The following is a 23,944-nucleotide window of genomic DNA, read 5'->3' as shown; positions in this document are numbered from 1 at the left end:
CATGTTTAAAGGCCTCTTGTGCTCAGCCTGTTTTTTTTTCTTCCTGCAAACAGAGTAAAGAGTGCCAGTGACAATCAGTAACAGGAAACAGCTTACACACTGTTCTCTGTTGTATATCTAAAAGAACACAATTTTATTGATTTTACATGGAATTATATACTGCACATTATTATGTAGTTGTATACAACACCGACTACAGTGCTAGAGGCTTACCTTTAAAATAACACCACACTATTTTGAGGCAATTGCTGCAATCTAGCTCCTTTTGTAGCTGACACTTTTCAGCTGGTAGACTGACCCATTAAACTACCCCTGCTCTTTCAAACTGTCATGTCTCTACTCCTCTTGTTGATGCTCAATTGGATTAAAATTGCAACCCAGCAGGTCATTCCTGGATGGTCCATCTGTCTTCTTCAGATTTATATTTATGGTCAATATTTCATTGCCTGTGACTGAAAGGGCTTTTTGGCTATATGTCTTCATGATCCTCTGATTTTACTGTGCTATGTACAAATTCAGACCGCCCTAAGTCACATACAGCAATGATTCATTGTGAGATAGGATGTATTTCTCTATGAAAATATATATATTTTAAACTGTTATCATCATATTATTGAGTTGTTAATTCCCCGTATTTGTTTTATCTGTCCACTTTACACTTTTCTAGATGCATAGGAGCTTGGAGCTCACTTTTAAGTACAGTTTCTTGTCCTGCTGCACACATTTGTGTACATAATGTGCTTTAGGTGGGTCTAAATGTGATACAAATGTCACATACGGTGCTATAAAAAGTACTTACCTGACTGCAGAGTTCACTGTTTTGCCTTTTTGTCACACTTACAAGCTTTAGATTATCAAATATATGTTACTATCAGAGGAAAGATGAGAAAATACAAAAAGGCAGCCTAAAAATTAAGGTTTAATTTGATATGTGGATAAAAAGCCTTCCCTAACCAAGCTGCTCCTATGGAAGAATTTAATTTCCTCCCTTACTTTATCATTATTTAAATCAGTCAATTAATCATATAATTGAGGATTCGGTTTCACTTGCTTCACCGATTGCTTGACAGATTTTCACAGATTAAGTTACTGCTGTGAGGTTACCTCCTTGTTTTGTTTTTCTTCCCAAATGGTCACCTACCTGTATGAGAATGAAGGCTTGCTGCTTTGTACACAGTCCACGATTGCCCCCAAGGGGTTAAAGTGCTACCTAAATGAAGCAAAACTAGAGTCAGTTCCTCTGCCACATCAGCAAGTCCAACCATTCAGCACGCCAAGTTCAGTGAAACTTCCTCAGTGTAGAGGGAGTTACTGCACATCGTATCATGAAATTGACATCATTAGCAGGCCTTTGCTTCAACATTCACAAAGCATTTACATAAATGCCATGGAGTGTTACTTACCTAAGCTGTGCATCTCGATACTCTATTAAAATACATGGCAGATACATAATGGTATAACGGTTATTTGGCCTTAAATACAGTATTACATATGTTTTTCCAAAATATTTCTTACTATTTGTATAAAAAATACTGTATGCTGTTGTTTCTATGTACGTTGGCTGGTGCATTACTGGGTAAGTATGGGGCAAAAAACTTTGTATGAATGACTTCAAAATACAAAGAAGGAAGAATATACTAAAAATATGTTTTTAAGGAGAAGTCTGGAATTTAATGGCACTGGGATCCAAACAAATTTTGCAAACACAGAGAAATTAGTAAAAACATCGACATCGACATGGTTTCTAGTGCACCCAAAATGGACAAATGGACAACGCATAAAGTAGACTTTGATATTATGTCATTGAAGTCTCTTGCTTTATGCACTCAAATCAGAGTTTTAAAAGAAAATGACTGACTGAAGACAATGAAAAGATTTTTTTTTTCAAAACTGATACTCATTTTATATAGCTTTATTATGTTTATTATACAGACTACTAATTAAAGGTTTGTAGACATTTACCTAGACAAATTAAAATTTGTATTTATTACATGCTGTGGTAGAATTTATTTTATGGGCCTGTCATGAGGGGACACTATATGGGAATTTTGTACATTTTAAAAAACACTTTTTCTAAAATGAATAGTTGGATTTAAAACAAAACTTATTCCTGCTTGCCTGTCCTTTTGTTTATTTAATGATGTGTACTTTTTGGTTTATATCAGATGTATTGGTGATTTGAGATTTTTTCATCAGAAATCTGCATTGATAAACTCATTGAGGATCTTACCCCTAAGATAAGTTTAAAAGCATGAGGTGAAGCATGTTTCTTAAACCTCCTCTTTGGTACTTATTGACCTCACAAATTTCATTTGTATTTGAAGAAGGCTTAGAAGAACTTTCAGAAGAATCCAGAAGTAATAATTAATAGCCTGTATGTATTTCAGATGCAGTCAGTCACTTGTGCATACTGTATTTCTATCAATGCCTGTACCTTTGCAGACAGGATGATCCTCTTAGCGCCTTACCAGTCTGGGACACCATCCCCACTTCTCACTTTTGCCAATTTGCTCCTGGAAGACCTGGAGTCCTTGTCTTCATTAAAGGAGTTCCTCAATGATCAATCACTGTCAGAGGAGTTGCTCTGTAATTGCGCTTTGGCCTAATCATGACTGACATCTCATCCCCCCGCTCTGTCACAGGTCTCAGGAGAGAGAATGTTCCATGACTTTCACACCTTCAACCTCAAGGTAGGCCTCCCGTTCTCTTGTCTGTGTGGTTGATCTTTAGATGTGTGTCATCCTATAATGAATATTATGACTCATTTACTCATTAGTGGAGATGAGGACATGTAAATGAAAAAGGAATTTACTTTTTGAATATTTTAGAGCTCCAATGAGTTCAGTGGGTTGACTCTCTTTTTCATATTTCACACCAATTCTTTACCTCATTTGTACCAATACCATGTCATGTTGCCCCTTTCATTTTATACATTTGGAAATATGTGCTTATTTAGTTTATTTTTAAGTATTTTTTATAAGTTAGATAAATAAGCAGTCATAAATCTTTCAATTTAATTTAATTGCATATTTGTTTTCTTAATCCTTTGTAACATACCTTTTTCTATTTATTTTGGTTCTGATCCAGCTAAGCGGTATGACAGATTATTAGCCCTGATCAAACCAAAATAAGTCGGAGTGGCTTCCTCCTGGTAGACATTAAGTGAAGTTACATAATTACATTTCCATACAGCAGACAGTGAATAAGATAATGGACTAATTTGTTGAAAAAACAGATATAAAAACAATAATTTTGGTTTTAATAATGATGAGTAGAATGAGAAGAATAAATCCTAATTTCTAATTAGCACATATTTTTCGAAGGTGTAATTCTGTTACATTTTTAAAAAGCTGGCTGACTCCTCTTAATAAACTGAGCTGTGTGAAGCTAAGCTAATAGGCTAACAATGTTTTAGTTAAACCACTATAGAAAAACTGCAGTCTTTGACTCTATAAGACCAATGCATGAGTAGAATGAAAAGCATAAAGAATCTAATTGTATATATTATATTACTATTTGGTGTGAAGTTGTCTTTGAAGAAATGTGGTTGACTTTGTGCAAAGCTGTATGGCAAATTATGTTTTTCTATAGGATACATTAATAATCAGTAGAATGAGAAACACAAATCAAAACACACATGTGCTGTGTCCAAATTCAGGGGCTGCACCCTGCAATTTACAAATGCAATATATACGCTGACAAATGCGGCCGACAAATGTGTCCTTCTCTTTCCCAGATTTGTAGAATGGGTCTGGTGTATCCTTTGTGACCCACCCTGTCCCATGATTCATTACAGGTCGACTGTTTAAACAGATGTAACAATGGCAGAAAAGAGAAAAAAGCTATGAATAAAGTTGGATATATTGGGCTTTTTGTTAAACAAAATAAACGTTTACAATATTTTAGGCCAGAATGTGAAAATATCTAGAATATATGCTGAGTTGAAGATATCTCTGATTGCAAAATGATCTGTCTGCTGTCCACTCCTGCTAGGCTAACAGCCGGCTCACCTCGCCAGCTGTCAGCTGACCGGGCGGTCAAGGTGTGCTAAACCCGGAGAGAACAGCTGACTCCCGGCACATGGTTTTCAAACTCCCGCTGGCTTTGCCCAAGGAGAGGAAGTTAAACACAGTTATAATTCAGTCAGTTGATTTCTAATATTAATGCTTTATTTATTTAGTAATATCAAGCTCTTCAAATAAATTGATTTAAACTTTGTTCAGAAGGTTAATATGTTAGTGTTTAAGTTATTAACAGTTTTACAAATAAATTCAACAAATGGTATTTGTCATCAATATATTTTTGGTCCAATGAACGTAAAAATTATTTTAAACATTTTAATGGCTAATTAATGAACACAAATAAAAATGAAAAGATAATAAAACAAGAACACTTGACATATTCATTATGGCTTATGATCTTATTTTGTTTAAAGGACTAAATAAAAACCATGTTTGCAGTGGAGACAGTGGCCTTCACGGTTTTAGCTGCCTTTGAAGGACCCGGCCTACGTACGCCAATACTTCAAAGGATTCAGCCTCTGAATTTGGACACAGCTATTAGCATGTTTGTATTGGTGCTAATTTTGTCAGCTGCCCTAATCTCATCCCAGTAAGCTATGTTATGGTAAGGTCATGGGTATCTACTGCAGGTGCTACAAAAAATATGTCAAATTTTGTGTTTAACTCACTAAATGTAATTGTTAAGAAATGATGAGTCTGTGTCTCATCATATATGTATATATTCAGCAATCATGCCACTTCTGTTCCTCTCTTCGTAAAATGTTTCATTGTTCAGTGGAGAGTTCCTACCTTTCTCTATCACTAAACTAACCCTTACATATACATTTGAATTCAAGTAAGCAGCTGCATTTTAAAGTATTTAGGGTTGCATTTATTTGTCTAGCATAATTAAAAAGAACAGACATATTACAGATTTACTGCAATGACAAACAACTAGATAATTAAATTGAAAGGAAGCACATTATTACACACTTTAAACAATCAACAGTTTTCCTTGGATTGACAAAAGTTTCATACAATGAGTCACTGCCAAGGTGGTGAGTGCATGAAAATGTCTCACCAGAGCTCTATATATATTTACATACCTTCATTACTGTTTTTTGTTTAGGGGTTTTAAAAAGCATATTTTTCCCAAAAATTTTAAAATATAATTAGTTTGTGTCATTATAGTTGTAGATAGTGTTTAAAAGGTCGTTCTTTTTTTTTCCCCCTTTGTAAAATGATTTGTGGCTCACATAACACACGCAGACTGCCTCATTTGATGAATTAGCTACATATTTAGAAATTAATTAAAATTAAAAGCTGCTGTCACAAACATAGAATTATACAGGCAGAAAGCTTTATAACTTTAGAGAAGGCCTGTGCCAAATTTGCCCATATAGTGTGATTAAAAAGAGCTGACAATCGGTAACCCCACTTAGAAAAGAGGGATAGAGCTACTTAAAAAATACAGAAATGTTACTGTACAAGAAATGTGATCTCAAAACAACTGCATTAGCTTACGCACTAATTTAGTTACCCACTAATATCACATTAAGCTTTGTTTACTTGTATCCTTTACACTGTACAAAGTTTAGATTTTTAGTCAGATCTCCGAAATATGTGACTAGGGCTGATTTGTGTTCTTTAATAGCTAAATTAATTAATTAATACTAACCTTCATTCTAATGCTCATGTTTACTGTGATGTAAGTTTTTTTTTTATAATTTAAAATGTTTGTATTCACCTATTAACATTTTCTGAGACCAACAATGACAGCAAGCATTGACATTTCCTTGCACACAACTGCTTTTTACATAGTAAAATAACTAACAATGAACCCAATGTACTTAATCTGCAAACGTCATCTTAAGTGATATTGTTTAGTATTTTGGATGTACTATGTGAGTCTGACGCAACCTAAATGAGTGCACAGGAACAGAGAGTGATTTGGGTCCTGTCAGTGGTTCTTCAGGCCCAGACTCTACAGTTAAATATTGAAAAATCTATTTCTTGTCATATTAACAATTTTATGTGTGTAGCACACAGTTAAATAAATATTTGGTGTCACCACTGTTAAAAGTGTTAAACCTCTGCAGAATGTTAGATTGCCTAAATGAATAAAAACACATTAAAGGAGTGATTTTCCAGTCTGAAATCAATACCTTAATATTGAACCCACCAGTCTGCAAAGATTTAGAAGACCCTGCTGTGATTTTGTAAAATGATTTGTGAGTCTAACATTTCTGCAGCTAAAATAGGTTTTACATTGGTCTCATTCTCCTTGTGATCCTGCATCAACACATTGTCACTCTTTCTGTTGGTGTGATTTTTCTGAATGCCCACTGGGCTTGGGCTCAGTCCAGTGTTGAAATAAAACCAACTAGGTCTGGCGTCTTATGCATTTTATCATCCTTTTAATCTTTCTCATTCTTTCTTTTGAAACTATACCTCTAGACTAATGTAGAAATAAACACCATGATCTTTCTCCCTCAGCACAGACAAAAGATACAACTGCAAAACCACCCAAAAATCATGCTTTTGTTGATGAACGGTGCTGCTCATATACAAACAGCATAGTGTGAAAATTGCTTTTCTCTGATTACACAATGCAACACAATCGGTATTTTTTTAGCTGGTTGGCATAATTCACTTTTAGTATAACTATCACAACTGAAAGTAGACAGCGTTAAGCTCTGGAAAGCAGCAAGTCTCTGTTGTCACTTATATAATTTTATTATATTAAAATAAATAAACTGTATCATGCCTTTACTTGTCAATAAATATGCAAATTACCAGATGTGATTGTGTGTGAGATTTAAAGATGGTGGCATATCATTGGGATGTCATTGTGTGCCAAAATTGTTTGGGACTGCGCTCTCAGGGGAAAAAAAAGTTTTTAAATTTAAAATGCAATCAGCACAATCACCACAAGCAATCAGTTCCTCTTCATTTCACCTGATCGGGCCCCCCCGCTAAAGACGAGCTTGTTAAATGGCGCATCTTATCAGGCCTGGATTAAGTTTTGACTTTGATTAACACATGTAGTCTGAGTTTTGAATGTCACAGTTCAAGTTTTTTTTTATGGAAATGCAGCAAGTTTCAGTGTGAAACAAGGTTTACCTGTTTGAATAAAACAGCCTAAAATTGCACAGGATTAAAATGTGCTGCATACATTTGAGTGATGTCTGTTGTGATCCCTAGCCTTTATGATTTTGCTCTGGATTTTTTGTGTTATGTACTCATTTACTTTCCTGGATCTGTTCCCCACTTGGTATGTTTCAACTGGTCTTGTTTTCTGTTTGCCTCTCGTAGTTTTTTCAAATACTAAGCAAACATCTTTTATTTTCCCATTACTATTTGGAAGTCGCACACATCAGCCTGGTAACCAAGATAATGAGAACTAAGAACTTATTTCTTCCCGAGGTGCTAAACACACTAATCACTAATATATGACAGCAGTTTACTTGTGTATTCTTTGAGAATGTAGATCTTTACCTTTATTTGAAAAGGCTGCTAACATGTTCTAATCCTGTATGTCCCATAACAGACAGGGGTTAAAGGCACAAAGAGATCAGAATCAGAAAAGCTTTATTGCCAAGTACGTTTTTGGACATACAAGGAATCTGTTTTGGTGTAGTCGGTGCAGTACAGTACAAATTAAACAGTATAAACATATCTACAATATAATAAAAATATATGTGCACAGTTTTAAGTGAGTGAGAGTAAATGTGGAGCAGTATAGGATGCAAGAACAATACAACAGTGCAGGTGATCATTGTGCAAGTATGGCAGTGTAAGTAAAGCAGGAGTCCATGCTGAACATTAATGTAACGCACAGAGTTACAGGTTACAGGTGTCCTGTCAGCAAAAAAGGGGGGGTGTGGGGGAAAGGGAGAGTGTCAAGGTGGTTTCCGGGCTTTGTTAACCAGGCTGGTGGCAGATGGGAAAAAACTGTTCTTGTGGCGTGAGGTTTTGGTCCGGATGGACCGCAGCCTCCTGCCAGAGGGGAGAGTCTCAAAGAGTCTGTGACCGGGGTGGGAGGGATCAGCCAGAATCTTCCCTGCCCGCTTCAGGGTCCTGGAGGTGTACAGTTCCTGGAGCGACAGTAGACTGCAGCCAATCACCTTCTCAGCAGACCGAATGACACGCTGCAGCCTGCCCTTGTCCTTGGCTGTAGCAGCGGCATACGGTGATGGAGGAGGTGAGGATGGACTCAATGATGGCTGTGTAGAAGTGCACCATCATAGTCTTTGGCAGGTTGAATTTCTTCAGCTGCCGCAGGAAGAACATCCTCTGCTGGGCTTTCTTGATGAGGGAGCTGATGTTTGGCTCCCACTTGAGATCCTGGGAGATGATGGTTCCCAGGAAGCGCAAAGATTCCACAGTGTCAATTGTGGAGTCACAGAGGGTGATGGGGGCAGGTGGGGTTTGGTTCTGCCTGAAGTCCACAACCATCTCCACTGTCTTTAGAGCGTTGAGCTCAAGGTTGTTGTGGCTGCACCAGTCCAACAGATGGTCCACCTCCCATCTGTACGCAGATTCGTCACCATCAGAGATGAGTCCGATCAGGGTGGTGTCGTCCGCAAACTTCAGAAGCTTGACAGACTGGTGACATGAGGTGCAGCTGTTGGTGTACAGGGAGAAGAGCAGAGGAGAGAGAACACAGCCTTGGGGGAAACCGGTGCTGATGGTCAGGGAGTCAGAGACGTGCTTCCCCAGCCTCACGTGCTGCTTCCTGTCAGACAGGAAGTCAGTGATCCACCTACAGGTGGAGTTGGGCACACTCAGCTGGGAGAACTTCTCCTGGAGCAGAGCTGGGATGATGGTGTTGAAGGCAGAGCTGAAATCCACAAACAGGATCCTGGCATAGGTTCCTGTGGAGTCCAGGTGCCGGAGGATGAAGTGAAGGGCTAAGTTGACTGCATCATCTACAGACCTGTTGGCCCTGTAGGCCAGGAGGGGGTCCAGGAGGGGGTCGGTGATGTCTTTAACGTGTGAGAGCACAAGACGCTCAAAGGACTTCATCACCACAGAGGTCAGGGCGACGGGTCTGAAGTCATTAAGCCCTGTGGTCCTTGGCTTCTTGGGAACAGGGACGATGGTGGAGGACTTGAAGCAGGCTGGCACATGACATGTCTCCAGTGAGGTGTTAAAAATGTCTGTGAAGACTGGAGACAGCTGATCAGTGCAGTGCTTCAGGCTGGCTGGTGAGACAGAATCCGGTCCAGCAGCTTTCCGGGGGTTCTGTCTCCTGAAGAGTTTGTTGACGTCCCTCTCCTGGATGGAAAGAGCCGTCCCCGGCGTAGGTAGGGGGCTGGTGGGACGGAACTTCAGGGTGGGGGTTTCAAAGCGGCTGTAGAACTCGTTCAGGTAATTGGCGAGGCGTCGGTCGTTGATGGAGTGGGGGGCTTTCAGCTTGTCGTTGGTGATTTGCTTGAGCCCTTTCCAGACAGACGCAGAGTCGTTGGCTGATAACTGGTTTTGGAGCTTCTCAGAGTACAGTCGTTTGGCCTCTTTCACTGCCTTGCCAAACTTGTACTTAGCCTCTCTGTATATGTCTTTGTCCCCACTCCTGAAGGCCTCTTCCTTATCCAGTCTTAACCTTCTGAGTTTGGCTGTGAACCAGGGTTTGTCGTTGTTGTAACTCACCCTGGTGCATGATGGTACACAGCTGTCCTCACAGAAGCTGATGTAGGAAGTCACAGCCTCTGTGTACTCGTCCAGACTGCTGGTAGTAGTCCTGAACACATCCCCGTCTGTACAGCCTAAACACGCATGGAGATTCTCCACAGCCTCACTGCTCCACTTCCTTGACATCCTCACAACAGGTTTGCAGAGCTTTAGTTTCTGCCTGTTTGCAGGAATCAGGTGGACCATGATGTGGTCGGATTGGCCCAGTGCAGCACGTGAGATGGCGTTATAAGCGTCTCTGATGGTGGTGTAACAGTGATCCAGAATGTTGTCCTCTCTGGTCGGACATTTAATAAACTGTCTATATTTGGGGAGTTCCTGGGTGAGATTACCTTTGTTAAAGTCACCAGCGACGATAACTAAGGAGTCCGGGTTGGTCCGCTCCACACTCAGTATCTGGTCGGCGAGCATGCGCTGTGCGACCTGCACGTTAGCTTGCGGCGGGATGTAAACACACAGCCATGTCTCCGTGAAGCACAAAACTGCCGATGAATAAAAGTCCCTGTTTTTCCCAAACAGCAGTTGTAGTTCCTCAATTTTGTTGGGAAGTGAGCGCACGTTAGAGAGAAATATTCCAGGTAACAGTGTTCGTAGTCCACGCTGGCGAAGACGTACCAGCACCCCAGCCCGTTTCCCTCTCTTCCGGCGTTTCTCCGAGTGAACAAAGGTGAGCGCACCTTTCACCAGGATGTCCAAAAATTCCAGAGCAGTAGGCAGAAAAGTGGGAAATAACTCCTCTGGTGTAGCAGCCCTGATGTTCATGAGTTCTTCTCTGGTGAGAGAGCTCTGGGTACCATCACAGAAGACCGTTTTAAAGCAAAAAACAAAACAAAACAATGCGCACCAACACGCTGAGGTGACCATCTTCGGTGCCATCAAGTCAAAAGCCCGACCACACTGACCCAGTTGGAGCTCTCAGTAGTTGGCCGGCAGATATTGAGTATAACTTTACTGTACGCCATTCAGCCTTCCTTATGCTATCTTCCACTGTCTTGCAACCTGAATAAAACGCACCTTCAACTCTCTCAAAACACACTCACTCTAAAGAAATTGCACTCTTTAAACCTTCCTTCCTCAGTGACAACCTCCACACCAAAGAGTGTTGTTGTGGCATACTGCATTCACTAATTAGAAAACATCAGGTTTTGTTGACAGCCGGTGTTAGAGTTAGAAAGCTGATAAACATAGACAAGTGTAAAATAAGACACAAGTGAACCAAGTAAGTTTGACTTGCAAGGGTGAGACAGTCCTCTGCCAGAACAGCGACTTCCTTCTCATAAATGGAGAAATCCTTGCACCAGCCTTTTATTTACAACTCATATTCCTACAAGCAAAAGCAGGAATTGGTCAGCTAATTCTTACAGAGATTTCAACCTAAAAGTGTAGTCATTCCTATATATGGTATAAGCTTGTCATGTCCAGAGAGTGATCCACTCCAGACCGCATTCCTTAACCTTCCACAAATACTTTTTCACACTAAAAAAGCAATCATAGGAATCATCTTAACTATAGAACTTCAAACATAAACATGATTTAAACTAAACAATGATAACTTATATACATTTTTTCAACAGCCGGTCACTGGTCAGGGCTAATCAAGAGGGAAAATCTTACGATTCCACTCACCGGACTATTTCTCAGTGCATCGCTAATGTACACACATCAGTGGTGTTAAGAGTGTGCAGCTTTTAAAAACCACCTTTCACCAAATACATACACTTGTAGGCAATCAATTCAAAATTTAGGAGCATAAAAATTATATATATAGTAGTATCTTCACCAATTCTGATACCACTACTGAAGATTTTTGTTCCATGGTGGTTATTAAGTTAAAAGCGCTAATAAAGCGTGACAAGGTAGCACCATGGTGTCGTAGGTGAAACTATTCAAATTTCATTATGAAAGCTACATCAAGCTGAATTTTAATGTCTCTAAAGCCTATTTCCTTTGGGAAAAGACTATCCAGGTCCACATAGGCTCCATCTACACATATTAAACTGTGTCCCTGTTCACAGAGGGATAAAGAGGCAAGAACACCTCTTCGGAACATGCTCAGACACATCTGCGGCCAGGCCCCTCAAACTAGGTTCGTTTTGCTGTAGAAACAGGTCAACTGTGAATTTCTTGCTTCTTCTACTCCAAATCTTTTCAGACTCTTAATTAAGTATAACAATATATAGAGATGTCTGCACTGAGACAAATATGCAAGCTGAATTGTTTCTCTGTGTTATTAAATATCAAAATGCTCTTCAAATAGAAAAGCTAAAGAAGGGCATTTTGCCATAAATCTTACATCTCAAAAGCAGCTTTGTTAAGGACTGCAGAGGCACAAATATGCTAAGTTGATCCACATTTAGACAGTGAATCATTCAGATTGCACCGCTGTGGCTGCTTAATTAAACGCTCCACCGTGTAATGACTTTCCTTGAAAGGGAGTTAAATGTCTAAATGCTGCAGAATCGCTGTGGAGCTGAGGAGAAATCAATGGGACACAGTGCAAGAAGTGAAGGTGTTTTCCGACTTGTTTTTAGGGTGGATGTTTTATATTGACGCTGTCCCTCACCCAGAGAGACAGAAGCTCATTCCTTTTGGTCCAGAGCATTGATTGGTGGTGACTTATTGTGTGCTTTCTGCAAACCCAGTTTCTAACTGCACATGTAGTGATCCATTTAGTTATGTAAAACCAATGCTATAGTGTAATATTCAACATAGCTCTTACATGTAATTATCAACTGGAGAGCGCAGCATTATGTCTGATCCTTGTGCACATTTTATCTGTATTAAATAGCTTTTGAATTAGGTGCTTTATGCTTGGTAAATAAATTTTAGCCAAGTCACTTAACTAATCAGAGCACCTTCTCAAAACACACGATCAGGCCTGCCGCAGACCCTTAAACAGCAAATGAAATGTTGCCCCCCACCCCTATGGGCGTGGAGCTCAGTGGTTAAATAAATGAAGTTCCCAATAGACACAGTGACCTGAGTTTGAATCCCCTGCAAGGATTCTTGGCTCATCTTGGCTTAATGCAATTGTAAAATATTTTGTTAGGTTGTTCTAAAATTGGAGCAGAAGTCCACTGTGTTAACAAGTCAAAAAATGTTTCCATATTTTTGCTGAATGTAGCAACCCAGAGTGTAAAAGAAACAAAAATTATAAAATGCTGAATTTCATGCTTTCCTTAGAACATTTTTGACTTACAATACTCACAGGTAACATCAAAAAATGCTTCCCAGTCTAAACAGAAAAAGTTAAATTATTATTTTTTACCTTTAAAAAATAAATAGCTTGCCAAACACCCTCTATTTATAAGAGTACAAATTTAAATGGATAAAACAGATAAACCTTAACCCTTACATTATGATTAATGAATGAAGCAAAAGTACCACAAAATTCCCATATTTACACCCAAAAGGTAAATAAAATGGTATAACATGAATTACTGCTTAAAAATCTAATATTTCTACTGCCACTAAAATAATATAACACATGAAAAAAGTCGGTTTTCATAATAAAATAAGTACCATTTATGTTCTTTTTTATTCTGCAGAATAAACATCCCTTGAACTTAGTAGTGTAACTGCTTATTGTGCAATATTTATCCACTTTTTTAAAGTTTCTCTCTCTGTAGATTAACATGTAAGAAGCTGATTTTAGCTGGTTAACTAGTTGAAATGTCTGCTCACCAGCCTGCAGTCAGCTGCTTAGCAGACATGCTACTGATGACTTGCCAGCAGTAGTTTAAAATGAAGCTACCTTCATAACAGTGATTGGTGGTGCTCCTTTAAAGTTTCTAAAGCATGATGGCATCCAGACATTTGTTCACCAAACAGTTGTATTTGTCTTTCTTCTATGCAAGGGAAAGGTGTAGTAGCTTCTTCCTGACAGCTGATTAGCAGTGGGCAGCAACAGGTGGGAAAGGGGCAATGCTATGTTATTCTTTGTCCAATATAGCAAAAAAAATAATAATAATAATTTTGAATTTTAAACCACAACTATTAAAACTTTAGTATACCAAATTGAAGATCAAAACAGAGTTACATATCCAGTCTATTCAGGGAAGCACATGTTTAAATATATAACAGACTGGCTATAATTAACTGATACATGGCTAATCAAAGCCACGGCGTTCTGTGTGTACACTGAGTCATTTTTTTTTGTATAACTAAGTACATCTTTACCCCAATTTTTGTAAACATAATGTGGTCCTTTTTTATTCATATCCACTTGTTTGACTGTTTAAATTTTTAAAGAGGTGATACTCTGTTTCCCATTATTTTGTATGAAATATCATATTTTTTTTAAATCAAAATAACTCATAAATGCCTAAATAAATCCTATTTTTAACTGTGTGAGACAAAGACCCACAGTGGAGTCCATCCCCATAAAGCAATAGTTCTTGAAATTAATACAGTCAACTTATCTCACAAACGTTTGATGGAACTGGAGACCTTTGGAAACAGCCAAAGCTGGCAGGGTCACGTAACTCCAAAAATGACATGCGATTATCAAACTCCCTCTGGCTCGAGACACTGTAATCCCCCAAATGTTGCTGTCTGCACAGCAAGAGAGTTCGAATTAGATCTCTCAGACAATGTTGGCTTGTCTGCATGTGTAAACCCTCAGCGTTTAGGTCCCAAAATTAAATTGACCCCATCAGAGAGCTTAAGGACATGTAACAAAGCCCCCAGCACTCTTTTTACTTCATCTGCTTCCATCTCATCTTCTCTTTGTAATAAGTTTCAACTCCTGCAAGACCAGTGGGGCTAATAAGAGTTTTATCTGCTTTTTGATGTTAGATATTAGCACCTCATCAAAGTTAAGCCAGCGGTGGGCTCGTCCTGCCCCCGAAATTTACATCAGCCTGACAATGTCTCCAAAAGAAATCTTATCAAATTTAAATTATTGGCGAGTTGAATAGCCAGAAGGGTACTGCTTTTCCGTCACTCAAGAAACATAAATTGGTTCTCCTACAAGCAGGCTTTGTAAATCATGAGATCATGGTTTTTGTAAAATTACGTATGCTTTTAATTTGCTCCTCAGGATCCTGAACCAAACAGAGTTCATATGTTGAATATAAAGGATGAATGTTTAGCTTATGGGAATGAAAACAGATCTAAAGGACAAAAACAGGGATTTGTGTATTTTAAAAAGTACACAGTAAACATCTTTTGACAGGTGGTCTTTATGATCTACACCTCAGGAGACACTCATTTGTTTCATGTGTCTGCTTGTACATCTCCATAAACGGGGATATCTTTGGAAAAATTACTTTTTACATGAAAATGGCATGAATATTTTTATTCAATTCAAAAGGTGAATTCATAGTTCCATTACACACATATATTTTAAGTATGTATCTCTGTTAATTTCAACGAATACAGCTAGTAAAATAAAAACTTATAAAAAAAAAAGATTTTTCATACAGAAGTTTGGGCCTACTGTAAAATGTGTACATGTACTGTCCAGCATATGTACTCAATACTTGGGTCTGGGCTCCTTTTGCACCAATTACTGCTACTGTATCAATGCAGCATTGCACGTAGAATCAGCCTGTGGCACGTCTGACATGTTAAAGAAGCCCAAGTTCCTTTAATGGCAACCTTTATTTCATCTGCATGGTTAGGCCTTGTCTCTCTAATCTTCCTCTGGACAAAACACCATAGATTTTCTATGGGGTTTAGGTCAAGTCAGTTTGCTGGCCTATAGGGCAGAGTGATACCATCATCATTGAAGCAGATTTTGGTACTTTTGGCAGTGTGGGCAGGTGCCACGTCTTGCTAAAAAATGAAATCAGCCTCCCTCTCAACACTGCAATTATTTCTGTTGCTCATGCACCTGTTTGTACCATGTTTTTCCTTCCAGTCAGCTTTCCATCAATATTCTTGGGCAGAGCACCTGTGACCAGCCGATGACTTTTTTGTGGCTTATCCTCTTCCTGAAGGGTGTCAGTGGCTGTCTGTGGGGCCACTGTCAACTCCTCAGTCTTCCCCATGATTGTGTCAACTAAAGCAGAGCATTTCTACAGTATATATACATTTTTTAGATTCACATTCCTACAGAGTTCAGTTTTGGGTTATACTTAACTATATATCTATATATAGACTATACATCCCCTCTACCCTGGAAATGCCTCGGAATCCCCCAGAATGAGCTGGAGGTTGTTGATGGGGTGAGGGATGCCTGTGGTTCCATCGTAGAATCAAATAAATAAATGTACTTTTCAATGATATTCTAATTTATTGAAATGCACCTTCATTTTAGTTACTTTCATCACATGCAAGTAGTAAAAAAATTTTTCCCCTTTAAATCAAGTAAACATAAGTAATTAGACAAAGTATATTATTTCCAAATTATATAAAAATCTAGTTCAATTGTGTGTAGAAGTCTTATTTCTTCGCAAAATAAGGAGAACAACTCCTAAAGCTACATAGTGTTTGGAGAGTGTAAAGGTATCACAATTCTTATCATCCCTTATGGCATCTGTTGTCAGGTTGTAGTGAAAAAAAATGACATATTAGCTGGAAAATATAGCTCGGAGAGATAGAAAATAAATTACTGCAGTGTGGCGAGGAGGAGAAGATTGCAAGATTTATCAAGTTGAGATGGAAATGCCAGCTAAAGTCTGTGTCCCTGCCTGGAAAAATTAAAAAGGAATCAAATAACTTAAATTGTACAGAGATTGTACCATAAAGGAAAGGGAGCGTCGTTGTGGGTGTATGTTTTTGCGAGCATGTCTTCATGTTTGCTTTCGCATTGATTTGTTGCCCAAGTAGATTTTTTCTCATGATTTATTTGAATCCCACTATGGTATGTGCCAAAGGACACGAACTCCAGACCAACATGACCGTATCTGTTTACATATCTTATGGTAATATAAGTTTTTCTGGGCTAAATTCAGCTGACGCATACAATCCTCACTTAGCATAGCCTGTAGTCCCCTTACGTCTTTTAACACTCAACAGATTTTTGTGTGAAACAGCTTGACTGGCAAAATCTATAATTGTACAGATAAGTGAACATGTTGGCTAGATAAAGGTTAAACTATCAGGGATATGTTCTCCATCCGTCTGAAGCCAATTTTCCACATTCAGTTCTAACGTAAGCGGGTGGGAGAGGGGGAAAGACTGTGTGGTGGGGGGGAGTCAATATTGATTGATCTGGTTGCCTTAGCAATTACCTTCTTGTGCAGAAGACCATGTTAAGGTCAGTATTATCTTAGCTTATTTTATGGGTCAGCGGTCTGGCTTTAACAAAAATAAATTAACGGGGTAAACACTTTAGCTCACCTTCATGAAATTTACAGCAAGTGGAAAAGCTTAGGTGGAAGGTGCAGTGCTGTAAAGTGACCTTTGGTATTCACAGAACCCTTGTTAATTCAGTGGTCTATAAATAACACTAAATTCACTTAAATGAAACCATAGGGGAATGATAACTACTTAATGTGTTCCACAGGACAACTTAGGATTTTCTTGAATGGGGGGCAAATCTGATCTACTAGTGTCATTCCTATGCTCACCCATCCTGTTTCCAACCTCATGCATGTTTGAAGTCTCACCAGAAGCAGTTAAAATTTTATGTGAAAACCTTTTGAGAAGCCCACACTTCACTTCAACATTCATTGCTGATTTCTTTTTTATATGTAGGCAAACATGTAAGTACACCCATGTATGGCTTGTCTAATCCATCAAGCCCCAATAGAAATACTTTTTGAAAATCATTGTAAAGGAAGATCAACGGTGATACAAAGGGTTCGCTGAATGAAACATTATATTTGTTGCTGTAAAAATAAAATATCTGTAATAAACAAAATACTTACATTTCATAGTTATGTTTTGCTATGGTCCAACAACTGTTGTGGCACAGCTACCCCCCACTAAGCCTATTCCCAACCCTGTTTTTCTTTCACTGAAATCTCGAGTGGTAGTTGTTACAAAGATTTCCTCAGCAAAATGGGACACCCCTTTGAGAAGCGGATATTTCATTGATGAATTAAATTTTTGCCTAATTAAATAGACTCAACATAAATTTATCAATTTGTGCCATATTAAGTCCTGGACCTGGACAGGACAGACACCCAGGACAGAGCAGTGAATCATTCATCACCTGAAGGGAGCATTCTAGCTATTCTAGCAAGCATTTTTTATAGGAACATCCTAGTTTCAGAAAATTTGACTTCTGTGAGCTTAAATCCTAATGAGAAGATGACGGACGTAAGTGCTTTCCCTTCCCACACATATTGTTAATATATTTATAAAACTGTAATGGACTGGCAATCTGTCCATGGTATACTCCACCTCATATTCAATGAGCCCCCACCCCCCTTATTTTCTGGGTGAATTGTGCAGTGTGTCCTCTTTTGCCACTTCTGTGCTGGCTTTTTTGTCTCCTCCCTCCCTCTTTTTAGTTTCCGGCTGTAAGAATCACATTGACAGCTGTAATGTCCTGTTTATTTACTGATATGTCTGCTGGATCTGTCCAATGTGATTATAATGAAACAAGTCAGGCAGTTTGGCATCTGCAGTGTAAACAGAGCTGCGTAATACATAATATCTCACATCTTGCACAATGTGACACATTCAAGTCCTGTACAATTTCAGAAATCCTGCAATGTGTGCAAGGCTTTAGGTAAATAATGATCCAGTGTCACATTGCTATGCATTCTATACTGTAGCATGCAAAATTTTATGAGATAAAGCTAAGCCCAAAACTGTTCACATCCTTAGCAAATTTTATTTTAAAATCATTTTCAAGTAACTGCGTTAAGGAGCATTGTTTAAACTTCGAAGAGGTTCTGATGCTGGTGGACTGTTGATGAATAGGGAGGGTTAATTCACCCATCGTCTGAAAATGTAGATGTATCCACTTTCAGGTTTGGCATACTTGGGCTTGGACTACAAAATTACAGGGAGTAAAAAAAGTAGCGGATTTGTGATATTGGTTAGCCGGACGTCTATGACCTTGTTTAGCAGTTCTACAGCAAATATTGTGACAAAATTCTTCACAAAATGTAATAGGGAATAGACAAAACTCAAAGGGTTGAAAAATATGACCCAGACAGATTATAAAGATATCTACGCAGCACCTGGAGAGAGTAAGTTCAACTTTTTTGCACTCCTACAGACTCCCAAGTACATAACAATATGTATTTAATGGTTAAAAAAGTGTGTTTTGCATGATATGTCTCCTTTAATATAAAATATACCAATGTAAATATTTATGTATAGGTGAGTGGGGAAAATCGTAAATCTTGTGAATAATCATGAGATAAATAATACAAAAATAGCCTATTTTAAAAACAAAGCATTGGAAAAAAGCTGCGTATTTCTGCTTCTAACAGTTGGCTTTGCAACAATCTGTTTATAAACCCTAAGGCTATTATACAGCAAGGACTACCTGGGTGTCAACAAGCTTTAACATATTCATACACTGTATTCTTTATATGTGAGGCTGTGTGCCCAAGGCTGCAATCATCATTTTAAACTAGGTAAACAGCATTAGGTACACTGCAAGAAACAACTGTATCATACTGTGGCCAATACTGGTAGTAAATAATGTTAGTCTTTAATTTTCACATTTCACATATTTTACTGCAAGGGAAAAGGAATGTCAACCAAAACATACATTTTTTGTGTGTCGGCATTCCTCTGTGGCCCTCGGGTTGACTTGGAACTCCCTCTGTTATGTCCTTAAGTCCAAATAAATTTAATTTCCAATGCAGTTATCTCCTTAATGAAAAGTCAATGTCCTGCTCTCTTACTAGGTTGCTCCCACGGGGACAACCAGAAGATGGATTTATCAACGGGGCTGGAGACAGCGTTTCTGGGGACAGACCTCCTCTTATGTTCAAAAGTACTACACAGTGTGTGTCCAGTCACTTCCTTCATTATTACACACAGCCTGTGCTCTAAGCATGAGTTGGCACAGGAGACATGGCAGCATCGATCAAAAGAAAGTCATATTTATCAATTTCACAAATGCTGTAACTAATGATTATAAAAACACTCTAACGTGGCCAGAGGTCTATTCTCTAATTGAGCAGAATTATAATACGTTTAGTGCCATCATAGCATGCATTTGTGTCAAACTTGCATAAGAAGTTACATAGATCAGGAAACAAATGTATATCTCATTCTTAGCTAGTATCTAAACAAATATCCAGAATCCTTTCCATTCAAAGTTTAGATGAATTTTGCATCATCCCAGTGAAGGTTCTCTGCCTACTTGTGAACACTTGACAGCTTTTTATTATTATTATTTACAGCCAACAACGTGTCTCGTCAGCTGCATAACCTTCTGATAAGTGGGACATGAGGTTTTTGTTCACAGCATATGGTAAACAGTGTACCAGATAAGCTTTAATCCTAGTGCAACCCAGTGTAGTGTACAATACAAAATGATGGGTGTACAGAAAAAGCACATGTGTAGACATTTCCTACTCATGAATGCAAAAAGGTGCTAAACCTGCTCAGAGCATACATAAAAAGTCAGAATAATGCACATTTATCACCTCTGTGAACCAGAACAGGAAATGATGTTTAGCATGAAAACTGAAAAGGACATGTTTTCAGCTATCAGTAGCTTGATAGTTATATTCATTTCTGTTTCTAAAGGTGAGAAATATGAAAGAAATTTGCCTCAAAACTTGCAAAGGACTAGTGAGGTTAAGTACGAAAAGTGGAACTTGAGTATTAATGTGTAACACAATGGCCACCAAAGAAAAAAGTAGTGATAGCAAAGTCTTTTTCTCCATTGTGAGTTTATGAAAGTATGATTTATATGACTATATTTGCCCACTGAAGAGGAGGAATTTAAAATAAATATTTGAGAGCAGTAGCCTGGAGACTTAACCATCCAACATTGTACCCATGGATTTAAAAGTGTTCTGTGGTGAGCCCAGACTACCTGCAATTAAACATGGTGGCGAAGTATTAATTGTAAAACAAAATTGTAAAAAATATTTTGTTCTCATTGTAGTTGCAATTTCTACCTTTGTTAGTCTGATGTTTAAGAAGATGTCTCTGCATTTTCTCCAAACAATTTTGTCACTATAATACTTTATAGTAGTGAGTCTTGCATTGGGCGTGTCTAGCAGCTGAAAGTCTCTCTTTTAGCTAACACAAGGAACATAAAAAGCTATAAACGCTGTGAACAAGTGGTCTGTTGGCTCTGCAATCGTAATATGTCTTAAACCCCATTCATTTCATAATCTGAGGGCAAAAGGTTTCACACATTCATCTGTTCACAAATCAAACCACTTTTCCTACTAGAGGAACATTGGGGAAAGTAATACTGCTCACTCCTTCTCTTCTGTTTTTCTAATAAGCAACCACACATCCATTGAGATTGTCACCAGAAAGGTCTGTTATTCTTCTTATGATAGCAATAGATAAAAATGCATCATTTACACCTGCAAGTGAGAGAATCCTAGTTTTTGACTGACCCTGTAGTAATGTCCCTGAAAACAGCTGAAAGTGTAAGGGACCTGGCAGCCCTAGTTGAAAGGGCTAAGACTCTTCTGTCTTTATGTAAAGTGTTAATGTAGATTATAACCACTATACTAGATCATAGATTTCAGCTCTAAAACAGTTATGCTCAGTTTCATTCACGTGCTGCAGAAGTATGCAACATAAGAACTCAAAAAGCATGCAAAGCTTACGATATCACCTTTTACTTATATGATAGAAATGTATTCCTATTCCGTCGGAAAATGCCTGCCTTCCTCTAAGAGGTAAATTTGTTGAATTCATCAGAGTTAGAGAATCTCTGTTCATCCTCATCTCCACAGTGTGACTCCCCCTCTCGTGTGGCTGAACTGCCCATAAACAGACAGTGAGTGATTAGCGCTGCTCTGCCATTGACATCATTTGCATTTTAATAGGCCATAATTACAACCCAAGGAAAATAAATTGCAGTTTGAAGAATGTTTGAATTACTTCAACTCTGTGGCTCTCCTCGTGAGATAGCAGAGAGCATATGCAAGAGCTGGCGGGATGGTTAATGCTGCAGTCTGAAATCTACAGAGAAACAATACAGGTTGCAGATTGTAAAGACCTTAAAATATTAACAATTTTGTTGACAATTTTGATGTAGAATATTTTCCATATAAATGGTATGGAAGATTTCCCCTTAGCAAGGCTATGCTTTGTTTAACAGAAGATATTCTTACTTACTAAAAAGACTATAAATCTATACATATGTAAAAAAAAAAAAACTGTTGATGACTAGATACAAGCTGTAACACTGTTCAAGAAGCCTTTCTAGCAATCTTCTGTGGATTTTGATTTCTCATTAATAGCAATGATATTTGCTATTTGTCCGTTTTATTATCCCCCAGTCTGTCTTATCAGCACACCTTACCTGCAGGAGATGTGACACCTTCTTAGGATTTGCCGAGGGACGTCTATCCCTGGCAGTTAAAGCCCATGTGCCTCTGTAAGCTAGAGTGACAACACAATAATACTCCCCCACGTCTAATCTTTCATTGGTGGATTATCAGATTAAAGGCCCCAGTTGTTTATGGACTTGGAGACTATCGAAAAAGTTGATCTGTCAAGTTTATCTTACACTCATCCTATCGAGGCAACATCGGACCATACAGTTGGCTGTGGATGGTAGATAAGGCAGACATAGTTGAATGGAACCTTTGTAAAATGAGAAACAAGGCTTTTCTTTTGACTCTGGCAATGATGCATTTTATCGAGTTTGGGAAATGAACCTCACCAAAAAGCTTTACCCCTCTTTTGGGTCCTCTTGATTTCTTTGACCTCTGTAGTGTGGCAGAGCTTCCCTTTTTATTTTCGATGGGGCGATATTAGAAATCATTCACCGCTTTAAAACTCAGTTCAGTGGTCTGGAATCACACATTTTCAAAGAAGATGTAATCCATCCTATTTCAACTGGCAGATTTGTGGCATTTCAAAGACTTGAACTAATATAAGGATTGTATCAATCAGTTGATTTGACAAAGCAGCAGGCAGGTGCGGGTAGAAGGTGGCTCACCATTCAAACTAAATGCTTCATTCTGTCACAAAGCAGGCACAAATGGCACAAAAGTTAGGACATAGAATAGAATAGAATAGAATAGAATAGAATAGAATAGAATAGAATAAAATAGAATTTTTTATCAGTATTGTTTTAAAGATGCTCTCATCAGATTTTGATTGTAAAAGTGAAAATGTTCTGCATTACTTCTGATTACATCATGATGTTGTTTTAGTAGTAAACCATTACTGGCCATGAGGATTTGCATTCTCTAAAAAACATCTTTTCACCTTGGTCAGTTAAGAAAGAACTGTAATTAATTAACTGAAAGAAAAGTATTCAAGTTACTTGTGCAACATGTCTAACCGACTTATGTCAACAGTAGCTCAGGCAGCAGCCAGCCAGGTTCCTCTGCTGCTTGAATGAAGTTAAATCATGTTGGTCAGTGGTCCTTTAAGAACTTCCAGGATGGATTGATTCCAGCCTGTCAAGGTAAAGCAGAAAGAAATGTCACACACCACTTCTGAAGGCAGTCTGAAAACAATCTTCAGCACATCTTGGGTGTGTTCAAACCTGTTTATAACACTGTCACATAACTCAGGAGGCATCTTAGTGCTAGGTGTGAATGGGCCAAGGAGTTCCTCCAAGTTTTCAGATATTTATAAGTTAAATTATTTCAAAAATAAGTCACACTCCCTTTCTATGGCGGCGGCTGTAAGTATTCAGCATGCCGAGGTGAGTGACTCTTCATCAGATATTGTAATATAGGTCATTGCTATTGCATTTGGACATCATTTATGTAAATTCCATTTCAGTGACACCTTTGTATGATATACATAGCATCATCAAACTGTGACGTTTATACCCCAGAATTTTTTTAACATGCCTGGCTTAGCTCTCATTATTTAGCTATGCTGCAGTTTTAGATGCCTTGAAAGACAATGCTGAAGTATTATTGACTTAGAAGCTGCGGATGTGCAATAATAACGTTTGTAACCAGTATTAAAAATTAACATTGACACACATGCTGTCAGTATTTGGAAGATAGCAAAGCCGAAAAAATCTAAAGCAATAGCATCTGCCTAAAATTATTAATTTACTGAAATGCCTTGCTGGTTTGTTTTACACATAATGTTTAAAAGGCTAATATTACAGCATATGTTGTAATACTTGTATTTTGAACTAAAAGGAGAGATAGAATTCCAAGGTGAAATATTTCAAAGAAAAAACAAGTTCAGCCATCTAGGTATGTATCCTGGCTAGAAAT

The 23,944-nt window shown here is 38.2% G+C and overlaps 1 protein-coding gene across 35 annotated transcripts in view; it reads left to right on the top strand.

Annotated features, from left to right (window-relative positions):
* LOC124880267 (receptor-type tyrosine-protein phosphatase delta-like) overlaps positions 1 to 23,944 on the top strand; it is a 622,546-nt gene that overhangs the window by 286,751 nt on the left and 311,851 nt on the right. For all 35 annotated transcript variants that reach the window (XM_047385268.1, XM_047385264.1, XM_047385265.1 and 32 more), the window contains one exon: positions 2,643 to 2,690. The gene's annotated coding sequence lies outside the window, so the exon portion shown is untranslated. The remainder of the gene's footprint in view (positions 1 to 2,642; positions 2,691 to 23,944) is intronic.

Source organism: Girardinichthys multiradiatus, chromosome 14 (genome assembly GCF_021462225.1).
Source record: "Girardinichthys multiradiatus isolate DD_20200921_A chromosome 14, DD_fGirMul_XY1, whole genome shotgun sequence".
Taxonomy (NCBI): Eukaryota; Metazoa; Chordata; class Actinopteri; order Cyprinodontiformes; family Goodeidae; genus Girardinichthys; species Girardinichthys multiradiatus.
This window is presented reverse-complemented; position numbering and strand designations above follow the sequence as displayed.